Source organism: Vanellus vanellus, assembly GCF_965231255.1.
Source record: "Vanellus vanellus genome assembly, chromosome: 2".
NCBI lineage: Eukaryota > Metazoa > Chordata > Aves > Charadriiformes > Charadriidae > Vanellus > Vanellus vanellus.
The window spans coordinates 167758243-167775316 of record NC_138906.1 but is presented as its reverse complement, the minus strand read 5'-3'; the positions used below and the strand labels follow the sequence as shown (position 1 = coordinate 167775316).

The 17074-nt window shown below is 49.5% G+C and overlaps 1 long non-coding RNA gene across 1 annotated transcript; it reads left to right on the top strand.

Moving 5' to 3' along the window:
* Positions 1-8030: 8030 nt before the first annotated feature.
* On the top strand, positions 8031-12824 carry LOC309669165. Its single transcript, XR_014268884.1, has 3 exons — positions 8031-8076; positions 12490-12652; positions 12749-12824. It is a non-coding gene; the product is annotated as an uncharacterized lncRNA (long non-coding RNA).
* The last annotated feature ends 4250 nt before the right edge of the window (positions 12825-17074 follow it).

The following is a 17074-nucleotide window of genomic DNA, read 5'->3' as shown; positions in this document are numbered from 1 at the left end:
AAGCAAACAGAATCGGGAACTCTGGCAGATTAAAAGTAAAAATATAATGAAGAAGGCCAAAGGAGACTGAGGAGCAGCCAATGATGGGAAACAACACTAATTTTAAATTTTTCTTTCAACATATTTGGAGTGAAAAGCCTGCCTGTAAGACCAATTGATAACAACTATATACAAGAATCACTCGCAGAAAAAAAAAGTCAGTGCAGAGCACCCAAGTGAATTCTTTGCACTGGTGTTTACTACAAAAGAAACAAAGGTGATAAACATCCTGTACCCTTTTTGAGGGGAGGATTCAGCGAAGAACCTGCCTGAAATTGAACTAAAGGTACAGATCAAAAAGACGGAATAAACACAGACAAAATAGCAGGGCTAAATATATTTATTCAAGAGTTTTACAGAAAAGAAAAACATTAAATATCTGAATTATTAACACCAATGTGAAATGTTTCCCTTAAAACCTCCCTGGTACATGAAGACTGGAGAGGATCCAGGAGAGATCCAGGGAACTACAAACTTATAAACCTGACATCTGAACCAGACAAATTGCTGAATCTTTGATGAAGGAAGGTAAAAAGATTTCACTTCTGGTTAATTGCACCTTACAGATCTCTTGATTTTTTTAATGGGTTAACAGGTATCAAAAACCCAGTAAATAAAACGTTCCAAAAAAGTGTATACAAAAGGTGTCTAAAGGAAATAAGCAGCCATGGGATAAGATTATCCTCTTACCTGGTCTTGACTAATATAAATAATTTTTCAAAGACAGAAAGCAGAGGGTAGGAGTAACAACTCAGTTTCTTCCACTGCAAAGACTAATGACTTCAAATGAAGCTAATGGGATTCAAAATAAAATTAAGAAGTTGGTCCTTCATGCAGCAAGTAGCAGACATGAAAAATACGAATGTACTTTTTTATGGGCTTACATCTGGGTGGATAGCTGGAGGAAGGAATCATAGAATCATAGAATGGTTTAGGTTGGAAGGGACCTTAAAGATCACCTAGTTCCAACCCCCCTGCCATGGGCAGGGACACTTCCCACTAGACCAGGTTCCTCAAAGCCCTGTCCAGCCTGGCCTTGAACACCTCCAGGGATGAGACATCCACAGCTTCTCTGGGCAATTTAATCAGCAAGGACCACAACAGGGTCAGGAAGTCCTTGATATGAGAATAGTTGGAGACTGGTAGAGTTGTCATAAACATCTTCCCTGTGCTTACTTTTTTGGCATCCACTAAAGGGTGCTGGTAGAAGGAGATGGGCTATATGCACCTGGGTCTGATACAACACTGAGGTTGTTTTTTTTGTTTGTTTGTTTTGTTTTGTTTTGTTTTGTTTTTTAATTCTTAAATTATGACATGATGGTTTTGAATTTCTCACAGGCTTAATCATTACGGCCCTCCTCCCCAACATTGTCCAAATCACAGAATATATAGGACTGGAAGAGTTTTCAGGAGATCATTTAGTTCATCCCCCAAATCATCTGAATCATTGTGTAAACTGCTTCCACAGATGATTTGTGATTAAATCTGTTTTTGAAAACTTCCAGCAGCAAAAATTCCAGGACTTCCCTGGTAGTTTGTTCAAATGTTTTACTACGCTTAATACTGGATAGTACTTTTTCTTATCTAAATTAAATCTTCTCCTAGCAATCCAAGCCAGTCTAAGCCAATGGCTTCTTGACCTATCCCTGGTGGGCATGGAGAATAGTTTTTTCTGCTTCTTTTTGCAGCAAGGCTTCATATATCTGAGCAGTTACTCCCATTTCCCCAGATCATCTATTTTCTAGATTCAACAAGCTCACCTCTTTCAGTGTTTGTTCGTAACTACATTGTCTAGATTTTGGATCTTTCTTGCTGTTGTTTTGTGGACTTTCTCTCGCTGACTCATAGTGTGGATGGAAACCTTGACAGAAGTTCAGCTGAGTCCTTATAAACACTGGAAAAAGTAAATTTGCTTTTGTCAGTGAATCCCCAAAACCTACATCTTCGGTCATTTTAAAAATTTTCTTTCTGAAATGGAAGGTTTTATTACATTTCTCAGCACAGCATTATTGTTTAAAAAATGATTGGGCAGTGGCACTTGCAGACTGAACAGAGTGGGGATCGGTTGTGAGAGATGTAGCACAAATGTGTAAAAAGCAGTAAATTTTTTCCTTGTAAAATGTGCAATTCATGATAAAACCTATTAGCTGGCTGGGACCACGGGTGAAAAAGACAATTCTTGGCTAATCAGCGATAGTAACTGCAGCTCTAATAACAGTAACCAAGTAGAGACTTGATGCCCATAGTGGGAATTTAGCCTTAAAACCAGGCAATGAAACTAACATTTATGTTTGTAGAATTGCAGCAAAAATACCCATTTTAAACCCAGACCATTTTCTTCTTTTCTAGATACCTACATACCGACTTGTATTTCAGGGCTCCTTGTTTTGCGTGACGTGCTCACTTGTTTCACAAGTGCATCGTAAAAAAGGAGGTTTTCTGTTATGCTTTGGATACTTTGATGCCTTTAGATGTCGTAGGGAAGAACTAGGTAGTGAGACTTCGAGAACTGAAATCTCCCTCAGTTCACTCTCTGCAGTGCTCTCCTTGCATCCTTTGTACCTGTAACTCTTGTACCACGGCTCCTCTGCATCGGCAAATTTTTCCTCCTGATTATACAGGTGCAGCAGCAACTGCATTACTGAACCGAGCAAATTATCAGCGGTGTTTTGCCACTGAGTTAAGTGGGATGAAGGATTTGTTCCAACGTCCATTAGTTACCTCCAAGTTTTCCTCCCCGCCAGCTCGGTTTAGCCTTGCTCCTTCTCTGTTTTGTTACGTCTGTCGCGCTCAGCGTGTGCTCCTTTAGCTCTGTCAACATTAGTTTCAATTGCCACTTGTCATCCCCGCTCAGTGCCGTGAGGAAGGAGCTCAATATAATATCTCTAGCTTTCATAAACAAAGCTGATCACTAGGATTACCGAGAGTACCGGACACGCTTTATTGATGAGGTGATTGACTTATCACTGCCTCGGATACAAAGTTTTTTATATTGGCTTGGCGCGTTTATTTTCCTAATTCAGACACAATGCTACATTTCTTGAAAAGGATGGGTCAGGTCTAGTGATGCGGAGATAAATCCAGACGTAATGCCACCAAAATCTGCAGCTATTGCAGATATACCTGGTGTAACTGATGCAGGAATGCAGTGCAAAGTCTTGAAAATCAGCTCTTCACAGCTCGTGATTCCTCCTTGTGACGTACCGGACCTGCCAGATAGTCACCAGCTTGGGACATGATGAAAACATCTTTTTTATGTCAGAATCTGCTAGGTCCTGGAATTCGAGTCTCTCTTGGACTTTAAATAGACTGAAATAAGGTTGTTCGGGGATTAGCTGGCATTCTCCAGCCTCCTTTTATTGTTGCTATAATATCTTTTTTATTAAATTGCTCACAGGTAACAACATACAGATATGCTGCGATAAGCTCTCTGAGCTGTACTGCTTTCAGGGAATCTTAGGTCACTGTCATGGATCTCTGGAAATAAGAAATAAGAATAGTCTTGTTTTTGTGAAGCATTCAGACCAACTTCTATTTGTTCTTGTGCTCCCAGCAGTTGACTGGTTTGCTATATAAGGCATTTGACCGGAAAACAACACTTTTATCAAAGGAAAAAAGCACCCTTCCAACTGTGCAATTGTCCAATTAATTCAGGATTGAAAAGTTAAGTACTGCTAAAAAAACAGCTATATTTTGTCTAGTAGTCTTCAGAAAAGCTACAACCCTGGCTCAAGTACTGAAAGTAGCAGGAAAAAATGGCAAAAGGCAGTCATAATTGGGGTCGGGAGAGGAGGGAATAATTTCTCATTGAGATCTGAAAAGAAATTGGAGCAAATGAAGAAAAAAAAAAGATTCTTTCTGAAAATAAGCTTTTTTTTGCTTCTCCTTAAGCACAGGAGAATAGGAAAAACTAGTTCAAATAAATAGTTCCTAGACTATTTTAAAATTTTGAGAAATTTATTTGTACATACTCCAGAGAAGTATTCAGGCTTTCTTCTTCATGTTATTGCAATAAGTTACTCTTTATTCTTCCTTTACTGCTGTATTAGAAAAGCTTTGCTGCCATGTGTACACGGCTTTTGGGAGTGATATAGCAACTGTGTGTTAATGGGATAAATTAAGCAGTCATTGGCGCTTTCTTGTGATATGCTATTTAATTACCTCTCTTTTCCTGAACCTGTCAACACTTTCAGTCAATCCAAAACAGGAGAGAAATTAATAGTAGTTTCGATTTTATAAGAAGTGATGTTAAGATCACAAAGAAGTGATGTTAAGATCACAAAACAAATTGTAACCTGAGAAATCCACATGACGATCCTTTACTATTCATGCAAGTTACTTTTTGTTTTCTCCTGCTTTTTGGAAAACTCCTGCAGTATTTAATAGGAATGAAACCCCACTGGGTTATAGGTAAGTATGTATAGGGCAACTAAGATGATTGCAGGATTGGAGCATCTCCCTTATGAGGAAAGGCTGAGAGAGCTGGGACTCTTTAGCCTGGAGAAGAGAAGGCTGAGAGGAGACCTTATTATGGCATACAAGTATCTAAAGGGTGGGCTGAAGGAGGATGGAGCCAGGCTCTTTTCAATGGTTCCCAGTGACAGGACGAGGGGCAATGGGCACAAGTTAGAACATAGGAAGTTCCATTCAAATACACGGAAAAACTTCTTTACGGTTCAGGTGACAGTGCACTGGCACAGGCTGCCCAGGGAGGTTGTGGAGTCCCCTTCTCTGGAGATTTTCAAGACCCGCCTGGATGCAGTCCTGAGTCATGTGCTCCGGGCAATCCTGCTTTAGCAGGGGAGTTGGACTAGATGATCTCTAGAGGTCCCTTCCAACTCTGAAAATTCTGTGATTCTGTGATTCTGTGATAGGATGCAACATAGATTTGTAGAATAATACAATCATTCAGGTTGGAAAAGAACTCCAGCCGCTATGTTTGGGTTTTTTTCTTGAACTGAAATACAACAGGAGAGAGATTGTGCTTTTAATGTTCTCTATGATATTTAACTATCCTAGTTTATCATTTTCTATAAAATCCTTGATAATTTTTTCATAAGAGCATAACTTGCTTTATCACGTCAAACAAAGAAACTCATTAGACAACATAAAGAAATGGCAGTGGCAATAGAGGTCGACGAAAAGCCAGGAGGTATCATTATAGCAAAACCAAATAAAGACAGCTTACGAAAAAGTAACTGAGAGGACAGCAGGATAACCTTTCTATAAATACTTTAATTGCATAGCTATTAAAAGGTTATGATTTCAGATGATTCACAAAACAAACCAGTGAGCCAAAAGGGAACTCCTTCCAAACACTGGAAGAAATCCCCTAATGACACAGTCAACCTAACTGGATAATCATCTCAGTATGAAAGAGGTGAATGCATCATTGCTGAGTTTATTTAAATTCAGGTAGAGATCCTCTGATGGATCCCGTTTCATCCAGGGCAGTTTTCCAAAGCAGAAACACGCTGACAACTTCCCCCCTGAGTCATCTTCGCCAAACTCCTGCAGGTACGCAGGTCTGACCTGCGTGAGTTTTGCTCACCCTGGAATGAAATCACGGCTTCCCACCTTGGGAAAGGCCACACAGCAGCTGGCAAATGGGCAACCTCTTCCCACTAAAGGATGACAAACATAAAGACTAAACTGTTTAAATAAAGCTTTGGCCCTTAGGGCTTGTACATCTGACTGTATATTTGTCACATTTAGAGATGCTATTGCTATGGGATGGAACAAAGCTGTAGATTTGGGGGATTTTTTCCTCAATTCATCTAAGATGACACAATAAACCTTGCCTTATGTAAAAGGCCTGATTTCCACACCCTGCCAAAACCAACCTTTGCCTCTTTTTGAAAGGTCTAACAGATCAATAAGCAGCTGGTAATAACAAGGGACAGTCCTGATGCACACAATATGGAGGTTTGCAAAAGCCCAAATCCCTCAGAAGAAAAATGTCCCAAGAGAATGCGCGGTATTATTATTGTACGAATAACACGCTTATTGATTAAGCAGTATTTCTTCAACTACAAAATGCAAAACCAGCAAGAGGCAGACTGCAAACCAAAGCAATCATTTGAGTTTTATCTCACTGTAATTTTTATGATTGCTGTCCCTTGGAATACTTTGTCTGTGCCTTATATTGGCGCATGTTTATATATTCCTTTTCTTATTTACTTTCATGAGGCTCCCACTGGAAGTAAATATGATTTGTACTGAAAATTACTGAATATTTTGCACAGCGGTTTTGAACTGTAATCTATGCTTCTTACAGGATTAACCTGCTCTTCCTTTCCCCTCTGACTGCCCTGAAAAAACCACCCAGCAAGACGCAGTGTGTTGCATGTGTAACTGTAGTCAGAGAATTTTGCAGAAAGCGAGCAGGACGGCTGTATTTTGTTATCAATCCATTTTTACAGCCCTTTTCCTACGGGATTTTCTTTAGAGTCCACAGAAATAAATGATTTACCAATGCAGCGAAAGATCGAGGAAACTGCTCTGATAGCGGTTTGGTGCTGTAAAACCCTGAAGTTTATGGAGGCTCAGGTGGCCCCCTCAGCCCTTTTAAAACTTTTTTTTTGGCAGGGCCACTGGTGCAGAACGACATTTCAGAAAAGGCAGCTGGCTTGTCAACCCCTTGTTAAAATGAATTGTTGTTTAAAGGCCCCATCAAGAATAATCTTTGCTTTATAACTCCTTTTGCAAAACCAACCACCAAGTAAAGCTGCTGTCCCTTTGCAAATAAAAAGCAAAAAAAAAAAAAACCCAAAACCCTCCCAGGTACTGTGAGTTGGACCAAACGCCCTGTGTGCTGGATTGCTCTATTGAAACACTTTGTTGGTGAACCTCCCGTCTCGGTCAGCAATTTGCGGTGTTTTGAACAGCATTAGTAGCTTTAGCAGTGGCAAGTTGTTGATTTTTATTTATTTCTGTTCCTCCATGCAGCATGGTAGGCACTGTGCGACTAGAAAGGAGGGAACAAACCTGTCCTCAAAGAGCTTATGCTGCTTTCAGGAGTAACGAAGACTGTTAATCTGTTAATCACAGAACGGCAGGGGTTGGAAGGGACCTCTGGAGATCCAATCCTCCTGCCAAAGCAGGATAACCTGGCACGGGTGGGTTTTAAGTATCTCAAGAGAAGACGACTCCACAGCTTCTCTGGGCAGCCTGCTCCACTGCTCTGATTAATAATTAAAGGAGAATCGTCTCCTCCTGTGCTGGAGTCTGAAGGGCCTCTCTGCTGGTGAAATTACAGGCTGACCACATCACTCACAGTCCCACCCTGGGTCTCCTCACCAGGTAGGTCCCTGTGGATGGACGCCCAGGAGGAGGTATCCGAGATGGCCAGTCCACTGTTTTCAATAAAGACACATAGGAGGGGACCAGGAGGGCTGGTGGGAGGCCTGAGGAGAGAAGGGAAGGTGCTAGGAGGCAGGAAAGGGGCTCACGTCGCTACAGGCCTGAGGAGACTGGACAGGAAGGTCCCCAAGGAGGGGGAGAGGCTGAGGGGGTGGCGGGCTGCCCTCGGGGGGGGGGAGGGGGGGGGGAAGCCCGCCATGGGGAGCGCGGCTGCGGCGGGAAGGTGGGACCCGGCGGCCCTCAGGCCGTCTGGCGGGTCGCCACGTAGGGGCAGGAGGGGAGGAGGAGGGTGAGGAGCAGCCGGCGGAGCGAAGGTATACAGCGAACTGCTGCTGCGGCGGCCGCCGCCCCCTGAGACGGGAGGCGCTGAGGAAGGAAAGGGCGGGGCCGGAGGCTGAGGAACGGTGGGCGGGACGCGCGATACGCTTGAGTCGTTCCCCCAGGGGATTGGTCGGCCGGAAAAGAGGGCAGGGCGAAGCGTCGCGGTGGCTGCTGGGAGTTGAAGTCCGGGGCGGCGCCCGCGGGCGGCAGCACCTGCGGGCCGGGGACGCCAGAGAGGGCGGGGCGGGCGGAGGGGAGGCGAACACGTGGTCAGGGCGGGTCCGGCCCGTGTCACGTGATGTTTGGGTGCCGGCGGCAGGGCGCAGCCTCGCGGCGAGGGGCGCGCGGCGGCAGGTGAGGGGCGCGCGCGGCGGCGCGTGCTAGGCCTTCCCCGCCCCCTCTCCCCATTCTCGTCCTTCCCGGGTGTGACACGGGCCGGGGAGAGGGACTGGGGTGGCACAGGGGGGCGTGACATGGGGACAGGGCTCGTGTGGCACAGGGTGTGTGTGTGTGTGTGTGAAATGGGGACAGGGGTGGCACAGGGGGTGTGTGTGTGACATGGGGACAGGGCTGGTGTGGCTCACGGGGGGTTTGTGTGACTTGGGGACAGGGCTGGTGTGGCACAGGGTGTGTGTGTGTGTGACATGGGGACAGGGCTGGTGTGGCACAGGGATATGTGACATGGGGACAGAGCTGGTGTGGCACAGGGGTGTGTGACTTGGGGACAGGCCTGGTGTGGCACAGGGGGTGTGTGTGACATGAGGATAGGGCTGGTGTGGCACAGGGGTGTGTGTGTGACATGGGGACAGGGCTGGTGTGGCACAGAGGTGTGTGACATGGGACAGGGCTGGTGTGGCACAGGGTGTGTGTGACATGGGGACAGGGCTGGTGTGGCACAGGGTGTGTGTGACATGGGGACAGGGCTGGTGTGGCATAGGGGGTGTGTGACATGGGACAGGGCTGGTGTGGCACAGAGGTGTGTGACATGGGACAGGGCTGGTGTGGCATAGGGGGTGTGTGACATGGGACAGGGCTGGTGTGGCACAGGGTGTGTGTGACATGGGGACAGGGCTGGTGTGGCACAGAGGTGTGTGTGTGTGTGACATGGGGACAGGGCTGGTGTGGCACAGGGGGTGTGTGTGTGTGACATGGGGACAGGGCTGGTGTGGTACAGGGTGTGTGAGTGTGACATGGGGACAGGGGTGGTGTGGCACGGGGTGTGTGTGTGACATGGGACAGGGCTGGTGTGGCACAGGCGGTGTGTGTGTGACATGGGGTCAGGGCTGGTGTGGCACAGGGGGGTGTGTGTGTGACATGGGGACGGGGCTGGTGTGGCACAGGGGGTGTGTGTGTGACATGGGGTTGGGGCTGGTGTGGCACGGGGGGGGGGGTGTGTGACACGGGGACAGGGCTGGAGTGGCACAGGGGGGGTGTGTGTGTGACATGGGGTCAGGGCTGGTGTGTCACTGGGGTGTGTGACATGGGGACAGGGGTGGTGGGGCACAGGGGTGTGTGTGTGACATGGGGTCAGGGCTGGTGTGGCACAGAGGTGTGTGTGTGTGTGACATGGGGACAGGGCTGGTGTGGCACAGGGGGGGTGTGTGTGTGACATGGGGTCAGGGCTGGTGTGGCACAGGGTGTGTGACATGGGACAGGGCTGGTGTGGCACAGGGGGTGTGTGTGTGACATGGGGTTGGGGCTGGTGTGGCATAGGGGGTGTGTGTGTGTGACACGGGGACAGGGCTGGTGTGGCACAGGGGGTGTGTGTGTGTGACATGGGGTCAGGGCTGGTGTGGCACAGGGGTGTGTGACATGGGGACAGGGCTGGTGTGGCACAGAGGTGTGTGACATGGGGACAGGGGTGGTGTGGCACAGGGGTGTGTGTGTGACATGGGGTCAGGGCTGGTGTGGCACAGAGGTGTGTGTGTGTGTGACATGGGGACAGGGCTGGTGTGGCACAGGGGTGTGTGTGTGACATGGGGTCAGGGCTGGTGGGTCACGGGTGTGTGTGTGACATGAGGTCAGGGCTAGTGTGGCACAGGGTGTGTGTGTGACATGGGGACAGGGCTGGTGTGGCACAGGGTGTGTGTGTGACATGGGGACAGGGCTGGTGTGGCACAGGGGGTGTGTGTGACATGGGGACAGGGCTGGTGTGGCACAGGGTGTGTGTGTGACATGGGGACAGGGCTGGTGTGGCACAGGGGGTGTGTGTGACATGGGGACAGGGCTGGTGTGGCACGGGGTGTGTGTGTGACATGGGACAGGGCTGGTGTGGCACAGGCGGTGTGTGTGTGACATGGGGTCAGGGCTGGTGTGGCACAGGGGGGTGTGTGTGTGACATGGGGACGGGGCTGGTGTGGCACAGGGGGGGGGTGTGTGTGACACGGGGACAGGGCTGGTGTGGCACAGGGGGGGTGTGTGTGTGACATGGGGTCAGGGCTGGTGTGGCACAGGGGTGTGTGACATGGGGACAGGGGTGGTGGGGCACAGGGGTGTGTGTGTGACATGGGGTCAGGGCTGGTGTGGCACAGAGGTGTGTGTGTGTGTGACATGGGGACAGGGCTGGTGTGGCACAGGGGGGGTGTGTGTGTGACATGGGGTCAGGGCTGGTGTGGCACAGGGGGTGTGTGACATGGGGTCAGGGCTGGTGTGGCACAGGGTGTGTGACATGGGACAGGGCTGGTGTGGCACAGGGGGTGTGTGTGTGACATGGGGTTGGGGCTGGTGTGGCATAGGGGGTGTGTGTGTGTGACACGGGGACAGGGCTGGTGTGGCACAGGGGGTGTGTGTGTGTGACATGGGGTCAGGGCTGGTGTGGCACAGGGGTGTGTGACATGGGGACAGGGCTGGTGTGGCACAGAGGTGTGTGACATGGGGACAGGGGTGGTGTGGCACAGGGGTGTGTGTGTGACATGGGGTCAGGGCTGGTGTGGCACAGAGGTGTGTGTGTGTGTGACATGGGGACAGGGCTGGTGTGGCACAGGGGTGTGTGTGTGACATGGGGTCAGGGCTGGTGGGTCACAGGTGTGTGTGTGACATGAGGTCAGGGCTAGTGTGGCACAGGGTGTGTGTGTGACATGGGGACAGGGCTGGTGTGACACAGGGTGTGTGTGTGACATGGGGACAGGGCTGGTGTGGCACAGGGGGTGTGTGTGACATGGGGACAGGGCTGGTGTGGCACAGGGGGTGTGTGTGTGTGACATGGGGACAAGGCTGGTGTGGCACAGGGGGTGTGTGTGTGTGACATGGGGACAGGGCTGGTGTGGCACGGGGGTGTGTGTGTGTGACATGGGGACAGGGCTGGTGTGGCACAGGGGTGTGTGTGTGTGACATGGGGACAGGGCTGGTGTGGCACAGGGGGTGTGTGTGTGACATGAGGATAGGGCTGGTGTGGCACAGGGGGTGTGTGTGTGACATGGGGACAGGGCTGGTGTGGCACAGAGGTGTGTGACATGGGGACAGGGCTGGTGTGGCACAGAGGTGTGTGACATGGGGTTGGGGCTGGTGTGGCACAGGGGGTGTGTGTGTGTGACACGGGGACAGGGCTGGTGTGGTACAGGGTGTGTGTGTGTGACATGGGGACAGGGCTGGTGTGGCACAGGGTGTGTGTGTGTGTGACACGGGGACAGGGCTGGTGTGGCACAGGCGGTGTGTGTGTGACATGGGGTCAGGGCTGGTGTGGCACAGGGGTGTGTGACATGGGGACAGGGCTGGTGTGGCATAGGGGGTGTGTGTGTGACATGGGGACAGGGCTGGTGTGGCACAGGGATGTGTGACATGGGGACAGGGCTGGTGTGGCACAGGGGTGTGTGCGTGACATGGGGACAAGGCTGGTGTGGCACAGGGTGTGTGAGTGTGACATGGGGACAGGGCTGGTGTGGCACAGGGTGTGTGTGACATGGGGACAGGGCTGGTGTGGCACATGGGTGTGTGACATGGGGACAAGGCTGGTGTTGCACAGGGGTGTGTGTGTGACATGGGGACAAGGCTGGTGTGGCACAGGGGTGTGTGTGTGACATGGGGACAAGGCTGGTGTGGCACAGGGTGTGTGAGTGTGACATGGGGACAGGGCTGGTGTGGCACAGGGTGTGTGTGACATGGGGACAGGGCTGGTGTGGCATATGTGGTGTGTGTGTGACATGGGGTCAGGGCTGGTGTGTCAGAGGGGTGTGTGACATGGGGACAGGGCTGGTGTGGTACAGGGTGTGTGAGTGTGACATGGGGACAGGGGTGGCACAGGGGGTGTGTGTGTGACATGGGACAGGGCTGTTGTGGCTCACGGGGGGTTTGTGTGACTTGGGGACAGGGCTGGTGTGGCACAGGGTGTGTGTGTGTGTGTGACATGAGGACAGGGCTGGTGTGGCACAGAGCTGTGTGACATGGGAAAGGGCTTGTGTGTCACTGGGGTGTGTGACATGGGGACAGGGCTGGTGTGGCACAGGGTGTGTGTGACATGGGGTCAGGGCTGGTGAGGCACAGGGGGTGTGTGACATGGGGTCAGGGCTGGTGTGGCACAGAGGTGTGTGACATGGGGTCAGGGCTGGTGTGGCACAGGGATGTGTGACATGGGGACAGGGCTGGTGTGGCACAGGGGGTGTGTGTGTGTGACATGGGGTCAGGGCTGGTGTGGCACAGGGATGTGTGACATGGGGACAGGGCTGGTGTGACACAGGGTGTGTGTGTGACATGGGGACAGGGCTGGTGTGGCACAGGGGGGGTGTGTGCAGGGAGGAACACGTGTCCCGAGTTTTTCCTGCTCTCCCAAAGACCTCTCTTATGTCCTGAGCTTCTCATGGACCCGTGAAGACAGGAGGTCCCCACTCTGTCACCAGCAGTCACCGTGACACTGTCCCATTTTACCTTAACGCAATGGACCATGGATGTGTCCACCTCCGGTGCGAAGGCAGCGTTGGAAACCGCTCCGTGACCCGTAATTTTTTGTTAAATTGCAGCTTTTGTCTCAGTTTTAACTTCAGGTCGGATATAATTGTTTCTATTTATTTATTTATTATTCTTTTCCTTCCAGGCTAATTAAGGAAGCTTTAGCCAGAAACGAGTCCGTGCGCCGGACTTGCAAGCGTGAGGAAAGGAAATAAAACTACTTTTAAACATACCAAGCGCCGCTTTCTGCAATAGTCCTCGGTTGACTGCAGCACTTTCACTTTTTTTTTTTTTTTTTTCCGATGTTGCTTTTATTGCTTTAATTTTTTTTTGGTGGCTCAAAGCTTTTAATTAAATCTCTTCCCGCCTGCGTTGTCTGACGAACTTTCGGCAGCTGATGCCGGAGTGGACTTTTCTTGGGAAATGTTGTGTTCCCACTGAAACCGCTCCTCGTCTTTACGTCCATGTCCAAAAAAGCGGTGGGTTTGGATACCTAAAAGCGTGTTTTCCCTCTTCCGCCGTCCCGCCGAATCCTTCTTCGTGGTGGAAACGTTCCGTGACGTTTGCGGCTGGGGAGGGGTCCCCCGTGGCCGGGAGCGCCGCATCCACGAGCGACTGTCTGTTCGCAGACCCCGGGGGTGACACCTTCTTGGAGGGGGGAGACGGGACACGGTGACCTGAATTTTTGCTCTTGGTTCTTCGTTCTTCTAAATCCGACATTTTTACTGGTTGTGCGGCGCGGGGGCTGGGACTGGGAAAGCTGGACTAAGTTATGACTTGATTTTTTTCTTTTCCCCCCCTTTTTTTTTCTTCATCTGGCAGCAATAGCGCGAAAGTTCATATTTTATCTGGCGTTTACCCTTTTTTCCAGGTTGGCATTTCCCTTCGCAATAGGGCTGCGAATACACGACGCCCCATCCTTCCTCATCTCCCCTCATCCGGGAGCCGATGCAGATGGGTTCAGGTCTTTAATTCCCGGATTATTCAGGCCAGCTGCTGGCTGGCCTCTCGGTGCCTTCCTCCTCTGCTGTCTTCTCCAGCTGTGATGTCCTTTTCCATCTCATCATCTCATCTTCAGGTTGGTCTCCGGACTTATTCCGGGGGTGCTAATGATGCGCTGATTCCCTCTCTCCAGCCATCAGCCGAGCAAAAACCAACTCCCGTTGCTCTCTCCAAACCTTCCCGCCTCGTTGATTTGCTTGTGTATCACAGACTGGTCAGGGTTGGAAGGGACCTCTGGAGATCATCCAGTCCCACCCCCCACCAGAGCAGGGGCACCTCCAGCAGTGGCACAGGATGGCGTCCAGGCGGGTTTGGAATTGCTCCGGAGTGGGAGACTCCACCACCTCCATGGGCAGCCTGTGCCAGTGCTCTGCCACCCTCACAGGGAAGAAGTTCCTCCTCATGTTTAGATGGAACTTCCTATGGTCAAGCTTATGCCTGTTACCTCTTGTCCTATCACTGGGCACCACTGGAAAAAGACTGTTCCCATCCCCCTGGCTCCTTCCCTTTAAGGATTTAGAAGCATTGACAAGATCCCCCCTCAGTCTTCTCTTCTCCAGACTAAAAAGCCCCAGGTCCCTCAGCCCTTCCTCATCAGAAAGATGTTCCAATCCCCTCATCATCTTCGTAGCCCTTTGCTGGACCTTCTCCAGCAGTTCCCTGTCCTTCTTGAACCGGGGAGCCCAGAACCGGGCACAATACTCCAGATGTATACACTCCAGATGTGCATATTAATGCAATTAAAAACTAGCACAGCCACCACTGAAGTGGCTTTGATGGCCATCGGAGAAGTTGAGCTGCTCGACCGCATGTCCCGCTGCGCTCCTGGCTCCTCCATCAGATCTCCCGTCTCCCGTTACCTCCTGCCACAGGTTCTAGAAGGAGAATGAGCTTTCGGATACGATGTCGAATTGTAGAATTCCATCTCCCTCCTAGCGGGGTTTTGGTAATTCCTTAGTTCAGAGGAGTTTTGGTGGTATAACGCTGTGCCGCTGTGGTTTCGCTGGTGCTGAGGGTGGCTTCTTCTGCAACGGCTGCAAATTATTTCGCTGCGGTCGCCCACAGAGACCGCTAGAAGAGAGGTTTTAATATTAAAAAATCTTTTACTCCCATCCCCTCTTGTGCAAGAAACCTTATTCCTTTTCTCAACAATGGCTTGTTTCTTATTTTTACATATTTTTTTTTTTAAATTTCTTTTATTTTAAACTTCTCAAGAATTTGCTCCTCATCGTTCAACTCGCTGGTGTTAACCGGGTCTCCTTTGCCAGCGAGATGCCTGTTCTGGGGCTGGAGGTTCTCTGCTGAGGGTACAGGAGAAAGAATACCGCGTCTTGATAAATTTGCACGTGGATGTTACAGCACTTAAAATCTAATTTAAAAAAAAAAAAAAAAAAAAAAAAAAAGAAGTAGGCAAGCTGAAAATGAATGAGTCTGTGCTTCCCCTTGCTTATAAATATATATCAAACGGTATTTTGAATTGCTGGTTCTTCTGGGAATTCGGGGATATTTAAATAGCAAGTATGAAAGGGTAAATAATATCGAGATAAAAATAATACTTTCGATTCGATGCATATGCCATAAACGCATTCTGCTGGATAAAAAGGGAAAGAACTTTTTTTTTTTTTTTTTAAAAAATCCAATTAATTTTTCCCGTCTTTGTTATCCTCCTTCCTACGGTTCAGCTAGTTTGGGTGGTCAGGGAGCTCTCGCTTGGCTTTTTGTGGACCTTCTGAGGGTTGCTGGTGCTGCTGGTGGTTAGGGAGCTCTCGCTTGGCTTTTTGTGGACCTTCTGAGGGTTGCTGGTGCTGCTGGTGGTTAGGGAGCTCTCGCTTGGCTTTTTGTGGACCTTCTGAGGGTTGCTGGTGCTGCAGGGCACCGTGGAAATCTGTGATGCCGGAGGACTTGGTGTGGGCAGGTGGAGCCTCTGCCCGTGTTTGATGTAGGGTTGGAGTCATCATCATCGGGGCAAAGGCTGCTTGCGCTGGAAAGGACTTGTGCATCCAGATCCGATCCCCATGAGAACTGATAGATGGATAGATGGATGGATGACTGGGTCCTTCCACCCAGGATGTCATTGGTGGTGTCTCCCTGACCATGCATTTGTGTACAGAATGATCATAGAACCATAGAATGGTTTAGGTTGGAAGAGACCTTAAAGATCATCTAGTTCCAACCCCCCTGCCATGGGCAGGGACACTTCCCACCAGACCAGGTTGCTCCAAACCCCATCCAACCTGGCCTTGAACACCTCCAGGGATGGGGCAGCCACAGCTTCTCTGGGCAACCTGCGCCAGTGCCTCACTACCCTCACAGAAAAGAATTTCTTCCTGATATATATTCCAAATCTCCCCTCGTCCAGTTTGAAGCTGTTGCCCCTTGTCTTATCCCTACATGCCCTTGTAAAAAGTTCCTCTCCAGCTTTTCTGTAGGCCCCCTTCAGATACTGGAAGGGCCTCTAAGGTCTCCCGGGAGCCTTCTCTTTTCCAGGCTGAAGAACCCCAACTCTCTCAGCCTGTCCTCACAGCAGAGGTGCTCCAGCCCTCTGAGCATCTTCATGGCCTCCTCTGGACACTCTCCAACAGGTCCAAGTCCTTATGTTGAGGGCTCCAGGGCTGGATGCAACATCCATTTGGTCTAAATTTCATCCAGATACTTAAGCATGAGCTCAACACACAAAATGAAGCATCAAGTGCCTGCGTGCCGGCGTTTGTTGGGGAAATATTGTAGAACTTGTCCTCCAGCAGCATCACCAACCCTTCAAATTGCATTTTTTAAATTTTTTTTTTTTTTTTTTAATTTTGAACATACTTTTTGACACGTGCGAGTAAAACCTGGCCACAAACTTGTGTTGGCGTTGCCGGCAGCGGCGTTAAGCGTTGCGAGGATGGAGGGAAGCTCGTGCCCATCGCTTGGTGTTGAGTGCCCACAAAGCTACATATGAAATTCGTGCTGCAGAGGAGGTGGCCGCGTGTGTCCTTTTGCTGTCAGAAAGGTTATTTGCGGTTTTTAATAATACTCTGTGTTTCCAAAGGAATATGGTCAAGATAAGAATCCTACTCTCTATGTGTTTTTTTCTGCTTACCTTGCAGATGATGGTGTGTGAGATTAAAATAATGCCAAAGAGTTAAATTAATCTGATTTAACGCTTGCAGGGAGGTTTCTATTTAAAACTCTTCTTTTTTTCGTCGTAGTGTCACTAGTCAGGAAATTCAGTAGGCAGGTGCCATGTCTTTGTTGCAGTGCTTGGGCACGTCTCTGCTTTTCTGATGATGGAAAAAATAGCATTTGACTAAAAAAAAAAATTCAAAAAGGGGGCAGGATGGATTTTATTTTATTTTTTTTTTTCCACGTCCGTTTTGCTTGCGGCAACATTAGAAAGCCAAGATTGCACTGGTGATCGGTTTCTTTGGGAAATATATTCTGAAGATGGGTAGGGAAAAAAAAAAAAAAGAAGAAATGATGTATGAGA